The sequence below is a fragment of the Pantherophis guttatus genome, chromosome 4 (assembly GCF_059756535.1).
Source record: "Pantherophis guttatus breed Tessera chromosome 4, ASM5975653v1, whole genome shotgun sequence".
Classification (NCBI taxonomy): Eukaryota; Metazoa; Chordata; class Lepidosauria; order Squamata; family Colubridae; genus Pantherophis; species Pantherophis guttatus.
The window spans coordinates 156,157,476-156,174,051 of NC_142066.1; the positions used below are offsets into that span (position 1 = coordinate 156,157,476).

The 16,576-nt window shown below is 48.5% G+C and overlaps 1 protein-coding gene across 2 annotated transcripts in view; it reads left to right on the top strand.

Moving 5' to 3' along the window:
* Nucleotides 1–16,576, top strand: part of WNT9A (Wnt family member 9A) — a 45,143-nt gene that overhangs the window by 10,694 nt on the left and 17,873 nt on the right. The gene's annotated exons all lie outside the window — the stretch shown is intronic.

Here is a 16,576-nt window from a genome sequence, read left to right on the forward strand (position 1 = left end):
TCTTCTTCTTCTTCTTCTTCTTCTTCTTCTTCTTCTTCTTCTTCTTCTTCTTCCTCCTCCTCCTCCTCCTCCTCCTCCTCCTCCTCCTCCTCCTCCTCCTCCTCCTCCTCCTCCTCCTCCTCTCCCTGCTCCTGCACTTGGGATACATACTCCTTTGAGGTGTCCTATATTCATGTCAGCACAATTTATGATTTTTTTTTGCTGGCCATTGGCATTTATTTCTGATTTCAGGGGATAAAAAATGCCCCCCCTAGCAAATCCCGAGTTTGCTTCACAACCCCTTTTGTTCGCTTAATGACTGCCAGATTCACTTTCTGACCGCTGCCTCTGCTTAACGATTGCTGCCATAAAGCTCAGGAAATCAAACTATGAGGAGACCACATGACTTCCAGTGGAAGTTGCACGCTCAATGACAGTCGTAAGTCGAGGACTACCTGTGCAGCACAAACTCTGAAGTGGCATCCATCAAATACACCACCATTAAAAATGGCACAGCTTTTACCGCAGTTTTTTTTTAAAAAATAATAATTGCAATTTGTACACCAAACTCAACAGTGTGATTCGACAACCAGAACGAAATGTGGAGTGGTTGAAGAGTGGTCAGGCACGGGTTCAAATCTCCGTTTAAACTTATGTTTGTCCAATGCTGGTACTTCTCTTCCAAATGTACTCATTTCCAGAATTGGCTAGATTTCCTCATCATTTCTGGAATTAGCGGTCTAGTGAAGTTGGAGACTGTCGTGCTCTGAAAACAAAACTGGGGGTTTTTCCTATATTTTGTTTCTTGGCTAGAATTTGCAAACCCCCCCCCCCCTTTTAATTGAAGATGATTTGGCCCAAGGTAGGAGACCAGAAATGAATGTAAAATACTATTTTCTTTTTTCTTTTGCAATTTTCCTCTTCCAGATTGCCCTATTCTGTCTCGATTTTAAATTACCTGTTATTTGGATCGAGATAATTCAGTGTAGAGGCAGTCCTCGACTTATGACCACAACTGAGCCAAAAATTTCTGTTGCTAAGCGAGACAGTTGTTAAGTGAGTTTTGGCTCATTTTACCACCTTTCTCGCCACAGTCGGTAAGTGAATCACTGCAGTTCCTAAGTTAGTCACACGGTTGTTAAGCGAATCTGGCTTCCCCATCAACTTTGCCGTCATAAGACACAGCAACCATCATAAATACGAGTCAATTGCCAAGCGTCTGATTTTTGATCGGGTGGCTGTGGGAAAAAATGGTCCATTTTTTTTCAGTGCCGTTTTAACTTTGAACAGTCACTAAACGAATGGTTGTAAGTTGAGGACTACCTGTATCTGGATCAAGATAATTCAGTGTACAGGTAGTCCTCGACTTACAGCCATTTGTTTAGCAACCATGTTACCACAGCAAACGTGACTTACGGTGTGTCCTTGCCTCTATAACCATCACAATGATTTATGGCTTTTTCATACTTATGACGGTTGCAGCATCCCAGTGTCACATTATGAACTTTTGCAACCTTCCTGGTTGACTTTTGGCAAGCAGAATCCATGGGGGAACCTCCTCCTCCATTCTGCAACCTCCACTCCCTTCTTGCACTGATGATATTCCATAGCTTGGTCATGAAGTGTCTGCAAGAAAATCACCAAGCTCAGGGAGCACCCAGGACCCCCCCCCACAGTCCTTTCCCTTTCCCGCCTCCTCCTCCTCCCCCCTAGCACTGATGATATTTCCTAGTTGGGTCATGAAATGTCTGCAAGAAAATCATCTAGCTCAGGGAGCACTGAGGACCTCCCCAATCCTCCCCCTCCCGCTCCTCCTCCTCCTCTTCCTCATGAAATGTTTGCAAGAATACCAAAAGCTCAGACAACAAGGACCCCACAGTCTTCCCCACTCCTCCTCCTCTTCCTGCTCTTCCTCCCACAAACACCTCTTCCCTTTGACACTGATGATGTTCCTTAGTTGGGTCATGAGGTGTCTGCAAGAAAACTGCCAAGCTTAGAGAGCACCAAGGACCCTACTGTCTTCTTCTTTTCCTTCTCCTTCTCCTTCTTCTTTCTTCTCCTTCTCCTTCTCCTTCTTCTTCTTCCTCCTTCTCCTTCCCATCTTAATCTCTTTCTCCTTCTCCTTCTCCTTCCTCCTCCTCCTCCTCCTCCTCCTCCTCCTCCTCCTCCTCCTCCTCCTCCTCCTCCTCCTCCTCCTCCTTCTCCTTCCCATCTTAATCTCCTTCCTCCTGCTCCTTTTCACAAACACCACTCCCTTCCAGCACTGATGACATTCCCTAGTTGGGTCATGAAAGGTCTGCAAGAAAACCACCAAGCTCAGGGAGCACTAAGGACCTCCCCAATCCTCTCCCTCCCGCTCCTCCTCCTGCTCCTCCTCCTCTTCCTCCCCGCTCTAGCACTGATGAAGTTCCCTAGTTGGGTCATGAAATGTGTGCAAGAAAACTACGCAGCTCAGGGAGCACTAAGGACCCCACAGAAAGAGAAACCCAGATAAGCAGGGATTAACACCAGACAAACTATCAAGCAGAAAAGCATACCCTAATCAAGGAACTCCCAAGGAGAAAATCACAACCTCCGCCAACACTGGCAGGGCAACCCACCGTATGTAAACAGGAGGAAATCCCACCCTCAGTAGCATTGATGATGTCGCCTAGTTGGGTGATGAAACATCTTCAAGAAAACCACCAAGCTCAGAGACCACCAAGGACCCCGTTGTGCTGATGTCACCTGGCATGCAAAGAAGCTCTCCAGCGTAGAGTTTGATTTATTTGGACAGGCAACCGACAGGGTGGCGAACTCATATCCAGTGATTGTTTTCCGGCTGGTTAAAGAGTTGAAGCGAACAATTAAGTTTCCGACTTGACTTTCCATCTCTGTTGAGTCAACAGTCTGTGACATTTCAAGTCAGGTTGGCCCACGGAGGTTTTCTTGCTGCCTTTTAAATCTTTTCTTTTTGACGGCGAGGCTGGTTGGGCGATCTCAGCAGAGGACAACTGGCAAACTCGTGCCTGGATGAGCCTTTTAAAATAAATAAATAAATAAATAAATAAATAAAGTCAGGTTCCAGCTGAGGATCACAGTTTGAAAAGAAATCACCGTGTAACGTAATAACTGGGTTTGTACAGCTTGCTAAACCCTAAACCCTAATTTCTCTTCTCTTCTCTTCTCTTCTCTTCTCTTCTCTTCTCTTCTCTTCTCTTCTCTTCTCTTCTCTTCTCTTCTCTTCTCTTCTCTTCTCTTCTCTTCTCTTCTCTTCCCTTCTCTTCCCTTCCCTTCCCTTCCCTTCCCTTCCCTTCCCTTCCCTTCCCTCTTCTCTTCTCTTCCCTTCCCTTCCCTTCCCTTCTTCGCAGTTTTCTTGGCAAAGTTTTTCAGAGGTGGTTTGACATTGTCTCCTTTCTAGGGCTGAGAGAAAGTGACTGGCCCAAGGTCACCCAGTGACATTTGTGCCTAAGGAGGAACTAGAACTCACACTCCCCTGGTGATTGGCCCAAAGCTTTTGCGCCTAAAGTGGGACTAGAACTCACCTTCTCCTACCTAGTTTCTAGCCTGGTGCCTTCACCACTTAGACCAAACTGGCTCTCTTTAACCCCCATCCCCAAAATATGTCCTCCAGACAGAGGACCCCTTCCTCTTCGGGGGTAGCTATAAACACAATGCGGGAAGTGCCTAATTTTTTAATAAGTGAGCCAAGCCGTGTTCCAAAGTGCCCCAAGTAACTTTTCTCTATTCCTGATTTTTTGTTTGTTTGTTTATGGGCTGCCCACCCACTCCCAAATTAGGGAGGGAGGGTACGACTCCCCCCCATTTTTTTCTAGCAGCCCTGGCTTCCTGAAAACGCGAGGTCCTTAAACTGCGAAGCATGATTGGCTTCGGAGTAGAAGCTGAGCCAGGGACCAGACGCCCCATCCATCACCGAGCTGTTGAAAATGAGAAGGTGAGACTTATAGGACTGTCTGTGGTGTTAGGGAGACAAACGGGCGACGGATTACAACAGTCAGTTGTGTCTCTCTCTCTGTGTGTGTGTGTCTTTTGTGCACTTGCTGGGAGCTAACCGAAACTGATAGGCGCACATATTGTGGGATGGGGGGCGGGAAAGAGTCTTGCAAAGGATATGGAAGTTTTGTAAACTTGATCCCTCCCTGTTAGTTTCTCCCGGGGGCAAAGTTTCCAAAAGATTTTGCAAAGAGTCGGCTTGGTGCAATTCTCAAATTTTGGAATGGGGTTGGAAGTGATAGTGGGTTTAGGGCAGGGGTCTCCAACCTTGGCAACTTTAAGCCTGGCGGACTTCAACTCCCAGAATTCCCCAGCCAGCTTTGCTTTGCTGGGGAATTCTGGGAGTTGAAGTCCGCCAGGCTTAAAGTTGCCAAGGTTGGAGACCCCTGGTTTAGGGCATCCAGAAGTACTTGGAGCCAGGAAGGGAGATCGGAGAGGTGGGTGGGTGGGGGGGAGCCATTGGCGAATGAGAGAAGGTGCTATTTAGTGGGAATCTAGCTGACTAAACACAGTCCTCTATGTATGGCCATAGTTGTTGTTGGAGGTGGGGAGTGGGCTTTCTTTTGTCACTCAGGAATGCAACTGTTCAGTTGTTTGCTGTAGAGGGTAAGGTGTCGGTTTAAAGGCCAGGAGGCTGTGAGTTCTGGTTCCGCCTTCAGTGTGTAAGGTGGCTGGGTGAATTTGGGCCAATTACCAGGACATGGTGAGTTGTAGTCCCGTTTTAGGCAGATTCTCCCTCCCTCCCTCCTATCTATTATCTGGTCTGTCTATCATCTCTCTCTCACCCCCCTCTCATCTACCCGTTATTTCATATCTCTCCTTATCTATCTATCTATCTATCTATCTATCTATCTATCTATCTATCTATCTATCTATCTATCTACCTACTTACCTACCTACCTACCTACCTACCTACCTACCTACCTATCTATCTATCTATCTATCTATCTATCTATCTATCTATCTATCTATCTATCATCTATCTATCATCTATCTATCTATCTATCTATCATCTATCTATCTATCTATCTATCTATCTACCTACCTACCTACCTACCTATCTATCTACCTACCTACCTACCTATCTATCTATCATCTATCTATCTATCTATCTATCTATCTATCTATCTATCTATCTATCATCTATCTACCTACCTATCTATCTATCTATCATCTATCTATCTATCTATCTATCTATCTATCTATCTATCATCTATCTATCTATCTATCTATCTATCTATCTATCTATCATCTATCTATCTATCTATCTATCTACCTATCATCTATCTATCTATCTATCTATCATCTCTCTTTCTCTCTCTCCCTCTCTGTCTCTCATCTACCCGTTATTTCATCACTCTCATCTCTCTTTTATCTATCTGTCTGTCAACTCTCTCTCTCTCCTCTCTCTCTCTCTCTCTCATCTACCTGCCTACCTACCTACCTACTGTACCTACCATTTTCCTCAAAAATAAGACCCTGTCTTATATTTTTTTGAACCCCAAAATAAGCGCTTGGCCTTATTTTCAGGGAGGTCTTATTATTTTGGGGTGCGTGGAACAAGATGGAGCTCCTCTTGCTGTCTTACCTGATTTCCAGCTCTGTTGTTTAAGTATTTTTGGGGAGGGCTTATTTTCGGGAGGAGGCTTATTTTAGTGCATGCACTCAAAAGCCCAATTGGGGATGTCTTATTTTTGGGGTACAGGGTATCTATCTATCTATCTATCTATCTATCTATCTATCTATCTATCTATCTATCTATCTATCTGATATTCCCCCTCCTCTCTCCCCCCTCTCTCTATCAGTCTCTGGTGTAAAGATTCTTCCTAGCATGGCTGCCTGGCAAATTCTGGGAGCTGAAGCCCTCCCATCTTCCAGCTGCCCCGAAAATTGAGAAGTCCTGGCAGGGACCTTTTTTTACAAGATCACTTTGCAAGGCCAGCCATGCCTATGAACCTAAGAGAACAATCTGTCCAGACCTCCTCGCCGGCTGATCTGTTTTGCTTTCCTAAAGCTGAGCTGTTGGTGTTGAAATAGGAGGGAGCGAATTCAAAACCGGGCGCGGTGGATGAAAAATCAACAAATTGTTGCCATCCTTGCAGCCGCTGCTGGTCTTGTGTGGGTCTTGCCCTGGCCCACAACTGTTGTCTGATGGAATCCTTGGGTGGGAAGCTTGGATGGGATCACAAGGAGAACTATTGTCCTTGGCTGGCACTTCGGCTGGAGACTCCTAACTGCCCTTCTGCCAAGATTGAGGAGGAAAACTTGGCAACTGGCAAAATCTGGTGGACCTCCAACACCATGTGACCTTAGCTGCCCTTCCTTTCTCATTCCTGCTTTCCGTTGCATAAAAGGAGCCCAGAGGCCCAAATCACCCCAGACTCAAGTCTTAAACCGTGGAGGAGAGCTTGAGTTAGATGATTCAGAAGGTCAACACACGTCTAAGCGATTGTCCACTAGGACTCCATGGCAAAGCTGGCTGGGGAATTCTGGGAGTTGAAGTCCGCCAGATTAAAGTTGTTAAGGTTGGAGACCCTTGCACTAGGATTCCAAAATCCCTCTTGAAGTTACTTATATTGAACCAGGTCTCACCTCATCTTGGTTCAACAGCAGTAACTGTGAGAAGGATCTTGGGAGTCCTAGTGGACAATCACTTAAACAGGAGCCAGCCGTATGCAGCAGCCACCAAAAAGTCCAATCCTATCCTAGGCTCCATTAACAGGAATCTGAGTGGCGTAGGAGGCTAATGCCTCCTAAAGGCAGCATTTAACATCCAGCTGCCTGCAATTACTGCGAGTTCAATTCTCACCAGGCTCAAGGTCGACTCAGCCTTCCATCCTTTCTAAGGTAGGTGAAATGAGGACCCGGTTTGTGGGGGCAATAAGCTGACTTTGTATAAATATATACAAAAGGATGAAGGCTATTGCTTAACGCATTGTAAGCCGCCCTGAGTCTCCGGAGAAGGGCGGCATATAAATCAAATTAAAACAAACAAACAAACAAAAAAAAAACATAGAGGGATAAAATTAAGATCATGTGATGATTTAATACTGCTTTATAAAGCCTTGGTAAGACCATAGGGTGAATATTGCATCCAGTTATAAAAAAGAGGTTGAGTTATAAAAAAAGAATTGGAAAGAGTGCAGCAAAGATGATTAGGGGACTGGAGGCTAAAACATATGAAGAACAGTTGAAGGAATTGGGTATGTCTAGTTTAATGAAAAAGAAGGACTAGGGGAGACATGATAGCAGTCTTCCAGTATCTCAGGGGCTGCCCCAAAGAAGAGGGAGTCAAGTTCTTCTCCAAAGCACCTGAAGGCCAGAAGAAGGAATAATGGATGGAAACTGATCAAGGAGAGAAGCAACCTAGAATTAAGGAGAAATTTCCTGGTACAGAGGACAATTAATCAGTGGAATGACTTGCCTTCCAGAAGTTAGAACAGAATAAAGTAGAGTGGAAGGGAACTTAGAGGTCTTCTAGTCCAGCCACCTGCTCAAGCAGGGGAAGCTGTATCATTTCAGATAAGTGACTATCTAGTCTCTTCTTAAAAACATCCAGTGATGGAGCGCCCACAATTTCTGGTGGCAAGCTGTTCCACTGGTTAATTGTCCTCAATGTTAGGAAGTTTCTCCCTAATTCCAAGTTGCTTCTCTTTTTGATTAGTTTCCATCCATTGTTTCTTATCTTGCCTTCTAATGCTTTGGAAAATAAATTGACTCCCCTCTTCTTCATGGCAGACCCTCAAATACTCAAATACTGCCATCATATCACCCCTAATTGTCCTTTTCTTCAGACTGGCCCAGCCCAAATCCTGCAGCTGTTCTTCATATGTTTTTAATCTCCAGGCCTTTGAATCATCTTAGTTGCTCTTCTCTGAACATTTTCCAAAGTCTCAACAACTTTTTTGTATTACGGTGACCAAAACTGATTGCAGTATTCCAGGTGTGGCTAGACTAGAGTTTTTGTAAAGCGGCACTAATATTTCACGTGATCTTGATTCTATGCCTCTGTTTGTGCAACCCAGGAGTGTATAAATGTACCCATGTTGTGGTTGATCCCAACACTGAAGGGTTGTTGTTTTTTTAAGAGATTGGACAGCCACTTGTCTGGAATGGCATAGCAGGGGGTTGGACTAGAAGACCTCCAAGGTCCCTTCCAACTCAGTTTTTCTGTCCTGCAGGATCAGGTCATTTGCTCCGCTAATGCAGTGTGCTGGTTCTCCAGTGGCCAATGAGATAAGTCCATAAAATTGGCCCGGTGGATAAAACTCTCTCTTTTTAACGTCTTTTTGGAGCAAACCATGTTTTAGAAACGTGACTGAGAATTCAGGAGGTCCAACTAACTGTCAGGAGTAGCTTACTCCTCTGACCACCAGTCCTCTCTACTTCTTAAAACCATCCAACTTTTTTTTTTTTTAATTTGATTTATATGAAGATTTTATCTTCTCCGGAGACTCAGGGCGGCTTACAATGTGCTCAGCAATAGCCTTCATCCTTTTGTATATTTATACAAAGTCAGCTTATTGCCCCCACAACTGGGTCCTCAATTTACCTACCTTAGAAAGGATGGAAGGCTGAGTCAACCTTGAGCCTGGCGAGATTCGAACCTGCAGTAATTGCAGGCAGCTGGTCTTAATAACAGGGTGCTTAGACCACTGTCCTACCAAGGTTCTGACAACTTGGTTATCATCGCTGCGACACATGGCCTGGGACCTCCCTGTCTTCCAGCTGACTTGGTTATCTGTCCATGGCAAAGATTGGGGTTCATTGCAGGTCCATCTTCCTAAAAATGGCATTTACGGGGCCCACAAATTCTTCAGAACACAATTTGGCACGATTTGACAGCCATCTGCAGGTGGGGGGAATGTCTGACCCATCGGATGTGATGCTTTCTTGCTGCATGAAGTCGTAAGTGGTAGTCCTCCACTTACGACAGTTATGATGGCCTCCCTCCGCCCCCTAAGGTCACGTGACCTCATTTAAGGCACCTGGGTAATCAGCCCGCAATGGCGGCTGTTTTCACCTGTAAATCACGTGACCCTGATCGATGACGTTTTTGCCAACATTTGGCATTATATTTATTTGTATATCCAGCACATGTTCCTCCTCCTCTTTCCCGCCCCCTACAATGACAACCCTGTGAGATGGATTGGACTGAGAGAGAGTGACAGGTCCAACGTCACCCAGCCGGTTTTCATGCCTAAGGCAGGACTAGAACTCACCATTTCCTGGTGATTGACTCAAAGTCACCTAACTGATTTTTATGGCTAAGTTGGGACTAGAACTCACTGTCTCCTGGTGATTGGCTCAAAGTCACCTAACTGATTTTTAGGGCTGAGGTGGGACTAGAACTCACCGTCTCCTGGTGATTGGCCTAAAATCACCTAACTGATTTTTAGGGCTAAGGTGGGACTAGAACTCACATCTCCTGGTGATTGGTCCAAAGTCACCCAGCTGGCTTTCATGCCTAAGGCAGGACTAGAACTCACCATTTCCTGGTGATTGACTCAAAGTCACCTAACTGATTTTTAGGGCTAAGGTGGGACTAGAACTCACGTCTCCTGGTGATTGGCTCAAAGTCACCTAACTGATTTTTATGGCTAAGTTGGGACTAGAACTCACCGTCTCCTGGTGATTGGCTCAAAGTCACCTAACTGATTTTTAGGGCTGAGGTGGGACTAGAACTCACCGTCTCCTGGTGATTGGCCTAAAATCACCTAACTGATTTTTAGGGCTAAGGTGGGACTAGAACTCACATCTCCTGGTGATTGGTCCAAAGTCACCCAGCTGGCTTTCATGCCTAAGGCAGGACTAGAACTCCCCGTCTCCTGGTGATTGGCTCAAAGTCACCTAACTGATTTTTATGGCTAAGGCGGGACTAGAACTCCCCGTCTCCTGGTGATTGGCCTAAAGTCACCCAGCTGGCTTTCATGCCTAAGGCGGGACTAGAACTCACCGTCTCCTGGTGATTGGTCCAAAGACACCCAACTAGGTCTAGAACTCACCGCCTCTTTTGCTTTGTCCCGATCACCGACATGAAGAGGGGGGGGGGGAAAGATAATTTAGGAAGCTCAACATCTTTTCTGCCTGCCAGGTCTGGTCCCATTCTAGGTTCCCCTCCATGCCTTTTCAAAATCAATTTCTGAAATCTGAAACCTGCTTCTGTCTGCTTGTCTTTCAATTTCCGTAAGATCGTTCATTCCCTGATCCGGGGTGGTTATCTTACGCGAAAAAAACTGCAGGTAGTCCCTGACTTACAACAGTTCATTTAGTGACCATTCAGCGTTACAACGTCACTGAAAAAAGTGACCGGTGACCCATTTTTCGCTAACTTACAACCATGGCGACATCCGTGTGGCTATGGGATCAAAATCCAGGCCCTTCGCAGTTGACCCACATTTATGACGGTTTGCCATATCCTGGGGCCATGTAATCCCGTTTAGCGACCTTCTGAAGAGCAAAGTCGATGGGGAAGCCAGATTCGCTTAACAACCTTGCAACTTATTTAACAGCTGGGTGGGGATTCACTTAACAACGGTGGCAAGAAAAGCCATATAATGGGGGCAAAACTCACTGCCTTACTTGGCAGCAGAAACTTTGGGTTCAATTGCCGTCGTAAGTCGAGGATGGCCCACATCTAAGAAGGAAGGAAGGCTGGGGAAAGACTTCAAAATGACGTGTCTTTTTTTCCATCCCGATTTTTCTTGGGCTGGATTTTTCTTGTTTCTTGGCACACAAAAGGATCATTTCTGGGTTTTCCTCCCAAAGGAAGGTCCCTGAGTTTTGATATATTTTTACTGATTCTCTGCCCACATGGCCCCTGCCTGGACGCCAGCCTGGAAGCTGCAGTCAACTAAGCCAGGAATCCTGGTTAGTGGGAACCCCTCCAGAGTGACCGCTCCAGCTCCCTGCAGCTCTAGCGGGGCATTAAGGGGTGTGCAAGAGGCTGGTTTTCCTTGCACGCCTGTGCACAGAGGGACACCGGGCAGGGTGAGCAAGAGTTCTCATTTATTTTCTTGGAACGCCAGCTTGCCAAGCAAGCGCCTGACCCGTAACGGCAGAATAGGACTTTATTTTCATAGTGTCAATTTGCTGGCAATTGGGAACTTCTGCCCAGCCTGTTGGAACCCGGGTGCCGAGTTCGAATGCTGCCAGCAGCGCGCACGCTGGGCCACCGCTTCTCGGTTTTGGAAGTGCAGAAGCTCCGCCCACTCATTCCAAGAAGCGCCCGTTGCCTTCCCTATTGGCTAAGAAGGGAGGAGTGGGTGTGGCTTGGACTCAGCAGCCAATCAGTATCGAGGGGCGGTTTTCTACCCTACTAGAGATGGGAGGAGTGGGTGTGGCTTGGACTCAGCAGCCAATCAGTATCGAGGGGCGGTTTTCTACCCTACTAGAGTTCTGTAATGGAGAAACCAGTAGGGTTTTTTTTTTTTTAATCCTCTCCCCCCACCCCCCACCCCACCAGCCTCTCTGGCCACCCAACTCTTTTTCTTGGAGGTCTGGAGACTGGAAAACAGTACATGTATTCCTCGACTTACAACCATTTATTTAGTGACCGTTCAAAGCTGCAACGGCACCGAAAAAGGTTACTTGTGACCGATTTTCACACTTATGACCATTGCAGCAGCCCCAACATCACGTGATCAAAATTCAGACGCTTGGCAACGGGTTCCTATTTATGACGGTTACGGCGTCCCATGGTCATGTGATCCTCTTTTGTGATCTTCTGACAAGCAGTGGGGAATTCACTTAATGACCATGTGATTCACTTAACAACTTCAGTGAAAGCATGAAAGGCACAAAAGCCACCTGGGTGACTTTGGGCCTATCACCAGGAGACGGTGAGTTCTAGTCCTCCCTTAGAAATAAAAGCCGGCTGGGTGACTTTGGGCCAATCACCAGGAGACAGGGAGTTCTAGTCCCGCCTTAGGCATGAAAACCAGCTGGGTGACTTTGGGCCAATCACCAGGAGACGGTGAGTTCTAGTACTGCTTTAGCCAGGAAAGCCAGCTGGGTGATTCAGGGCCAATCACCAGGAGACGGTGAGTTCTAGTCCTGCCTTAGGCATGAAAGCCAGCTGGGTGACTTTGGGCCAATCACCAGGAGACAGGGAGTTCTAGTACTGCTTTAGCCAGGAAAGCCAGCTGGGTGATTCAGGGCCAATCACCAGGAGACGGTGAGTTCTAGTCCTGCCTTAGGCATGAAAGCCAGCTGGGTGACTTTGGGCCAATCACCAGGAGACGGTGAGTTCTAGTACTGCTTTAGCCAGGAAAGCCAGCTGGGTGATTCAGGGCCAATCACCAGGAGACAGGGAGTTCTAGTCCTGCCTTAGGCATGAAAGCCAGCTGGGTGACTTTGGGCCAATCACCAGGAGACGGTGAGTTCTAGTACTGCTTTAGCCAGGAAAGCCAGCTGGGTGATTCAGGGCCAATCACCAGGAGACGGTGAGTTCTAGTCCTGCCTTAGGCATGAAAGCCAGCTGGGTGACTTTGGGCCAATCACCAGGAGACGGTGAGTTCTAGTACTGCTTTAGCCAGGAAAGCCAGCTGGGTGATTCAGGGCCAATCACCAGGAGACAGGGAGTTCTAGTCCTGCCTTAGGCATGAAAGCAAGCTGGGTGACTTTGGGCCAATCACCAGGAGACAGGGAGTTCTAGTACTGCTTTAGCCAGGAAAGCCAGCTGGGTGATTCAGGGCCAATCACCAGGAGACGGTGAGTTCTAGTCCTGCCTTAGGCATGAAAGCCAGCTGGGTGACTTTGGACCAATCACCAGGAGACGGTGAGTTCTAGTACTGCTTTAGCCAGGAAAGCCAGCTGGGTGATTCAGGGCCAATCACCAGGAGACGGTGAGTTCTAGTCCTGCCTTAGGCATGAAAGCCAGCTGGGTGACTTTGGGCCAATCACCAGGAGACAGGGAGTTCTAGTCCCGCCTTAGGCATGAAAACCAGCTGGGTGACTTTGGGCCAATCACCAGGAGACAGGGAGTTCTAGTCCCGCCTTAGGCATGAAAGCCAGCTGGGTGACTTTGGGCCAATCACCAGGAGACGGTGAGTTCTAGTACTGCTTTAGCCAGGAAAGCCAGCTGGGTGATTCAGGGCCAATCACCAGGAGACAGGGAGTTCTAGTCCTGCCTTAGGCATGAAAGCCAGCTGGGTGACTTTGGGCCAATCACCAGGAGACGGTGAGTTCTAGTACTGCTTTAGCCAGGAAAGCCAGCTGGGTGATTCAGGGCCAATCACCAGGAGACGGTGAGTTCTAGTCCTGCCTTAGGCATGAAAGCCAGCTGGGTGACTTTGGGCCAATCACCAGGAGACGGTGAGTTCTAGTACTGCTTTAGCCAGGAAAGCCAGCTGGGTGACTTTGGGCCAATCACCAGGAGACAGGGAGTTCTAGTCCCGCCTTAGGCATGAAAACCAGCTGGGTGACTTTGGGCCAATCACCAGGAGACAGGGAGTTCTAGTACTGCTTTAGCCAGGAAAGCCAGCTGGGTGATTCAGGGCCAATCACCAGGAGACGGTGAGTTCTAGTCCTGCCTTAGGCATGAAAGCCAGCTGGGTGACTTTGGACCAATCACCAGGAGACGGTGAGTTCTAGTACTGCTTTAGCCAGGAAAGCCAGCTGGGTGATTCAGGGCCAATCACCAGGAGACGGTGAGTTCTAGTCCTGCCTTAGGCATGAAAGCCAGCTGGGTGACTTTGGGCCAATCACCAGGAGACAGGGAGTTCTAGTCCCGCCTTAGGCATGAAAACCAGCTGGGTGACTTTGGGCCAATCACCAGGAGACAGGGAGTTCTAGTCCCGCCTTAGGCATGAAAGCCAGCTGGGTGACTTTGGGCCAATCACCAGGAGACGGTGAGTTCTAGTACTGCTTTAGCCAGGAAAGCCAGCTGGGTGATTCAGGGCCAATCACCAGGAGACGGTGAGTTCTAGTCCTGCCTTAGGCATGAAAGCCAGCTGGGTGACTTTGGGCCAATCACCAGGAGACGGTGAGTTCTAGTACTGCTTTAGCCAGGAAAGCCAGCTGGGTGATTCAGGGCCAATCACCAGGAGACAGGGAGTTCTAGTCCTGCCTTAGGCATGAAAGCCAGCTGGGTGACTTTGGGCCAATCACCAGGAGACAGTGAGTTCTAGTACTGCTTTAGCCAGGAAAGCCAGCTGGGTGATTCAGGGCCAATCACCAGGAGACGGTGAGTTCTAGTCCTGCCTTAGGCATGAAAGCCAGCTGGGTGACTTTGGGCCAATCACCAGGAGACGGTGAGTTCTAGTACTGCTTTAGCCAGGAAAGCCAGCTGGGTGATTCAGGGCCAATCACCAGGAGACAGGGAGTTCTAGTCCTGCCTTAGGCATGAAAGCCAGCTGGGTGACTTTGGGCCAATCACCAGGAGACGGTGAGTTCTAGTACTGCTTTAGCCAGGAAAGCCAGCTGGGTGATTCAGGGCCAATCACCAGGAGACGGTGAGTTCTAGTCCTGCCTTAGGCATGAAAGCCAGCTGGGTGACTTTGGGCCAATCACCAGGAGACGGTGAGTTCTAGTACTGCTTTAGCCAGGAAAGCCAGCTGGGTGATTCAGGGCCAATCACCAGGAGACAGGGAGTTCTAGTCCTGCCTTAGGCATGAAAGCCAGCTGGGTGACTTTGGGCCAATCACCAGGAGACAGGGAGTTCTAGTACTGCTTTAGCCAGGAAAGCCAGCTGGGTGATTCAGGGCCAATCACCAGGAGACGGTGAGTTCTAGTCCTGCCTTAGGCATGAAAGCCAGCTGGGTGACTTTGGACCAATCACCAGGAGACGGTGAGTTCTAGTACTGCTTTAGCCAGGAAAGCCAGCTGGGTGATTCAGGGCCAATCACCAGGAGACGGTGAGTTCTAGTCCTGCCTTAGGCATGAAAGCCAGCTGGGTGACTTTGGGCCAATCACCAGGAGACAGGGAGTTCTAGTCCCGCCTTAGGCATGAAAACCAGCTGGGTGACTTTGGGCCAATCACCAGGAGACAGGGAGTTCTAGTCCCGCCTTAGGCATGAAAGCCAGCTGGGTGACTTTGGGCCAATCACCAGGAGACGGTGAGTTCTAGTACTGCTTTAGCCAGGAAAGCCAGCTGGGTGATTCAGGGCCAATCACCAGGAGACAGGGAGTTCTAGTCCTGCCTTAGGCATGAAAGCCAGCTGGGTGACTTTGGGCCAATCACCAGGAGACGGTGAGTTCTAGTACTGCTTTAGCCAGGAAAGCCAGCTGGGTGATTCAGGGCCAATCACCAGGAGACGGTGAGTTCTAGTCCTGCCTTAGGCATGAAAGCCAGCTGGGTGACTTTGGGCCAATCACCAGGAGACGGTGAGTTCTAGTACTGCTTTAGCCAGGAAAGCCAGCTGGGTGATTCAGGGCCAATCACCAGGAGACAGGGAGTTCTAGTCCTGCCTTAGGCATGAAAGCCAGCTGGGTGACTTTGGGCCAATCACCAGGAGACAGGGAGTTCTAGTACTGCTTTAGCCAGGAAAGCCAGCTGGGTGATTCAGGGCCAATCACCAGGAGACGGTGAGTTCTAGTCCTGCCTTAGGCATGAAAGCCAGCTGGGTGACTTTGGGCCAATCACCAGGAGACGGTGAGTTCTAGTACTGCTTTAGCCAGGAAAGCCAGCTGGGTGATTCAGGGCCAATCACCAGGAGACGGTGAGTTCTAGTCCCGCCTTAGGCATGAAAGCCAGCTGGGTGACTTTGGGCCAATCACCAGGAGACGGTGAGTTCTAGTACTGCTTTAGCCAGGAAAGCCAGCTGGGTGATTCAGGGCCAATCACCAGGAGACGGTGAGTTCTAGTCCTGCCTTAGGCATGAAAGCCAGCTGGGTGACTTTGGGCCAATCACCAGGAGACAGGGAGTTCTAGTCCCGCCTTAGGCATGAAAACCAGCTGGGTGACTTTGGGCCAATCACCAGGAGACAGGGAGTTCTAGTCCCGCCTTAGGCATGAAAGCCAGCTGGGTGACTTTGGGCCAATCACCAGGAGACGGTGAGTTCTAGTACTGCTTTAGCCAGGAAAGCCAGCTGGGTGATTCAGGGCCAATCACCAGGAGACAGGGAGTTCTAGTCCTGCCTTAGGCATGAAAGCCAGCTGGGTGACTTTGGGCCAATCACCAGGAGACGGTGAGTTCTAGTACTGCTTTAGCCAGGAAAGCCAGCTGGGTGATTCAGGGCCAATCACCAGGAGACGGTGAGTTCTAGTCCTGCCTTAGGCATGAAAGCCAGCTGGGTGACTTTGGGCCAATCACCAGGAGACGGTGAGTTCTAGTACTGCTTTAGCCAGGAAAGCCAGCTGGGTGATTCAGGGCCAATCACCAGGAGACAGGGAGTTCTAGTCCTGCCTTAGGCATGAAAGCCAGCTGGGTGACTTTGGGCCAATCACCAGGAGACAGGGAGTTCTAGTACTGCTTTAGCCAGGAAAGCCAGCTGGGTGATTCAGGGCCAATCACCAGGAGACGGTGAGTTCTAGTCCTGCCTTAGGCATGAAAGCCAGCTGGGTGACTTTGGGCCAATCACCAGGAGACGGTGAGTTCTAGTACTGCTTTAGCCAGGAAAGCCAGCTGGGTGATTCAGGGCCAATCACCAGGAGACGGTGAGT